Raw genomic sequence first — 4,435 nt, 5'->3', positions numbered from 1 at the left:
ATGTGAGGGATTTTGTCAAAGGCAGTTTCAAAATCTAAATAAATAATGTCTATTAATTTTCCTTCTCCTGTAAAATATTTTCCTGGCATTTTGAAAGACTGCTAAATAGGTAAGAAGACATGGTCTCTCTTCTAGCATACTCACCCGCACTGAGCCCTATGGTCATGAAGCTTGAGAGGACATATAATTATGGTTATAATTATCTCCACAACAAATTTCCAAAGTACAAATTCAGGAGATTAGAATTATTCTAATATAAAAAATATGTTTATCAGACATTAACATTGCATTTGAATAAGAATAAATACTTTCAAAAATTGTATGCTTTTGATTTATTTCTCAATAGCAAAAAATGTAGGCATTGTGGAAACCTACTGCATTCAGCGTATAAGCTTCCCCTCTGCAAGTCATTTGTGCAGCCATTAGAAGGGAGGCCACATGGTGTTATGCTGACCTTTTAGAACAAGATATCCATATGGGAGATCTCAGTACTACTGATGTTTTCAGTTACAGCAATCTCATTTGGCAGAAAAATACTCCTGACATACAGGTGAAATTTCTTCGTGACACCTCAGTTGTTACATGGGCCTCTCATTTTTCTTCATTTATCAGAGAACATGTTAAAGTACACTGGCATATATCAAACACCCTATAAAACAACGATTCTTTATACTGTAGTGTTGATTTGGCATTGAAGTACTTTGACATGTTTATTCATTTAAACAAAGCTTCATTAATGATTACAAGCCATCAGTTTGAACAGTCTTAAAGACTAATAGAATGGGTTGTCAGATTAAATAAAAATCAAATTCTTGAGTAGCAAAGTAAAACATTAGATCACACTTTTTCTTTCAGTTTACTTCTAGAATCCTATATCATTTTTACAAGGGGTAACAATTGTCCATATTCCTTCTTTAACTGGTCAAAATGTATGCTGATCTCTATAGGTCTCTGCTGTGTTCCTGTCCAATTATAATTTTTTCCAATTTTTAATTGCTTTTACTACAAAGAGCTCTAGTCCAACTCATTCTAAGCAATGAATAATTTTCTGGACATCATTTCTCTTCCTTTCAAATGGGATAAGCTTTCCTCAGCTTTGGAAAGGCCCTGAAGGACCCAGACTGAAGCATAGTCTTTGAGAGGGTGATTTAACCCATCTTGATATCAACATCAAGGCAGATAAGGTGCATTGCCTTTGTGAAGCACCTATCTCTCCCCATTGACTGTGGAAAATAAACAAGACATCTACATGGCCCAGTGCAGTGCTACACACAGAGACCTGCGCTTAGTCTGTAAGCAGGAGTACAGTGGCCACTCCACCCTCATGAATTAGTCCTTCTGAAAAAGCACCAATGTGGCTGATCACAGGATCTGAAGGAGCACCTCTGCTTGACACTGGTATTCAGAAGTGCCTGGTGATCTTTCCATGGCAATACACTGCATTGAGTAGATGTGCTATAAAGGCACAGGCAAATGTCAGATGCAGATGGCAAGTCCAGGCTCAGAAGCAGTCAGAAATCGGTGTGTCTTTTGGTTTTGATGCCACCCACAGAAACTTCAGGGTCTGGCGTAAAGCCAGGGGTGATATGCTAATGCTAGAAAGCCTAAAGGGAACATTCTGACTTTAAAAATATTAAAACAGATAATCAAAGCAAGAATAAAATTTCTCTAGCAATTTAAGGATTTTGAGGTTTTAACTGATTATGCAGATTGTTTGTAAATCTGTGGCTCTATTTCCCTCTTTTATTAATGAAATCCTTTCCACTTGAATGTGTAGATTTTTTTTCTGTATGTATAGAAAGACAATTTAAATAAACTTTCATTTTTTATCCTAACAGAGTACCAGTCTGAATACGTTTCATTTATTCAGAAGACTTCCTGAAGAAAAACAGATTTTCATGATGAGAGGCCACTAGAAGAAAATCCAGTAAAGAACATGACCTTTAGTAAGTTAAGACTGCTACTTGTTTATTAATGTTATTGTCATCATGGATCTCCTGACAGGATTAGGTGACAAAAAAGTGGAAGCTTCTCTAATCTATTCCCGTGTGCTGTTTTACTCAATTACAACATGCTTGCCTTGTTTTCTCTCTAGAGCATAGGCTAGCTCTTTGCTCAAGCCAATACTGGATGTGGCCTAAACATGACTAATGCTTTTAACCAGATGGCTATACAGATAGCTATCTCTCAATTATTTTTTCAATATTTTCTTCCTGGGTCTTTCATCTATATTTATCTAGAGGTTTTAGCACCACATGTCCATTTTATATAGATTTTAATTACTTGGGCTTGCTACACAGCATTTTCTATTTGAATGACTCCACAAAACAGTTAAATAACCAAATAGTTACAGTTCATGGTCATAGAATCATTTAGGTTGGAAAGGACCTTTAAGATCATCAAGTCCAACTGTTAACCTATCACTGCCATCCCACCACTAAACCATGTCCCTAAGTGCCACATCTACCCGTCTTTTAAATACCTCCAGGGATGGGGACTCGACCACTTCCCTGGGCAGCCCATTCCAATGCTTGACAACACTTTCTGTGAAGAAATTTTTCCTAATGTCTAACCTAATCTTCCCTGGTTCAACTTGAGGCCATTTCCCCTTGTCCTATATCGCCCGTTACCAGGGAGAAGAGGCTGACCCCACCTCGCTACACCCTCCTGTCAGGCAGTTGTAGAGAGCGATAAGGTCTCCCCTCAGCCTCTTCTTCTCCAGGCTAAACAACCCCAGTTCCCTCAGCCGCTCCTCATAAGACTTGGGCTCCAGAACCCTTCACCAGCTTCACTGACCTTCTCTGGACATGATCCAGCAACTCAATGTCCTTCTTGTAGTGAGGGGCCCAAAACAGAACACAGTATTCAAGATGCAGCCTCACTAGTGCCGAGTACAGGAGGATGGTCACTTCCCTAGTCTTGCTGGCCACACTGTTTCTGATACAAGCCAGGATGCTATTGGCCTTCTTGGCCACCTGGGCACACTACTGGCCCATATTCAGACAGCTGTTGACCAACATCCCCAGGTCCTTTTCCGCCAGGCAATTTTCCAGCCACTCTTCCCCAAGCCTGGGGTTGTTGTGACCCAAGGGTAGGCCCAGCACTGAGCCTTGTTGAACCTCATACAATTGGCCTTGGCCCATCAATCCAGCGTGTCCAGATCCCTCTGCAGAGCCTTCCTACCATTAAGCAGATCAACACTCCTGCACAACTTGGTGTCATCTGCAAACTTACTGAGGGTGCTCTTGATCCCTTCATCCAGATCATTAATAAAGGTATTAAACAGATCTGTCCCCAATACTGAGCCCTGATGAACACCACTTGTGACTGGCCGCTAACTGGATGTAACTCTGTTCACCACAACTCTTTGGGCCTGACCATCCAGATAGTGTTTTACCCAGCAAAGACTATGCCCATGCAGGCCATGAGCAGCCAGTTTCTTCCAGGACAATGGTGTCAAAGGCTTCACTAAAGTCCAGGCAGACAACATCCGCAGCCTTTCCCTCATCCACTAAGTGGGTCAACTTGTCATAGGAGATCAGGTTAGTCAAGCAGGACCTGCCTTTCAGAAACTCATGGTGACCAGGCCTGATCTTGTGGTTGTCCTGCACGTGCTGTGTGATGGCACTCAAGATGATGACCTCCATAAGCTTTCCTGGAATCAAGGTCAGACTGACAGGCCTGTAATTCCCCAGAATTCCTCCTCCTTCCGGCCCTTCTTGTAGATGGGAATCACATTTGCCAACCTCCAGTCAACTTAGACCTCCCTGGTTAGCCAGGACTGCTGGTAAATGATGGAAAGTGGCTTGGTGAGCAATTCTGCCAGCTCCCTCAGTACCCTTGGGTGGATCTCATCTGGCCCCATAGACTTGTATGTGTCTAAGTGGTGTAGCAGGTTGCTGACCATTTCCCTTTAGGTTATGGGGGCTTCGTTCTGCCCTCTGTCTTCCAGCTCAGGGGGCTGGGTACCCCAAAACCAACTGGTCTGACTATTAAAGACTGAGGCAAAGGCATTAAGTACCTCAGCCTTTTCCTCATCCTTTGTCACTATGTTTCCCCCCGCATCCAATAAAGGATGGATATTCTCCTTAGCCCTCCCTTTGTTGCTAATGTATTTCTAGAAACATTTTTTATTGTCTTTTATGGCAGTAGCCAGATCAAGTTCTAGTTGGGCTTTGGCCCTTCTAATTTTCTCCCTGCATAACCTCACAATATCCTTGTAGTCCTCTTGAGTTGCCTGCCCCTTCTTCCAAAGATCATAAACTCTCATTTTTTTGTAACTGAATGTCTTTTTTTCATAACATATCATCTTTTTCTCATAATCTATCTAAAAGTTATTCTGGTACCTTATCCAACTAATGCTGCATCTTCTGAGATATTCCAGGGGTATTCTCAGAAAACACAAAAGGTTTGTCCATTCATAGAGCAAGATGTT

The 4,435-nt window shown here is 41.6% G+C and overlaps 1 long non-coding RNA gene across 1 annotated transcript in view; it reads left to right on the top strand.

The window, feature by feature from the left end:
- Positions 1-4,435, top strand: part of LOC118453034 — a 31,654-nt gene that overhangs the window by 13,643 nt on the left and 13,576 nt on the right. The window contains exon 5 of the long non-coding RNA XR_004842923.1: positions 1,839-1,950. This is a non-coding gene — a long non-coding RNA (uncharacterized LOC118453034). The remainder of the gene's footprint in view (positions 1-1,838; positions 1,951-4,435) is intronic.

The sequence above is a fragment of the Egretta garzetta genome, unplaced genomic scaffold (genome assembly GCF_000687185.1).
Source record: "Egretta garzetta isolate BGI_Z169 unplaced genomic scaffold, ASM68718v1 scaffold9, whole genome shotgun sequence".
Lineage (NCBI taxonomy): Eukaryota > Metazoa > Chordata > Aves > Pelecaniformes > Ardeidae > Egretta > Egretta garzetta.
The sequence above is the reverse complement of the archived record's forward strand: the minus strand, read 5'-3'. Positions and strand labels throughout refer to the sequence as shown.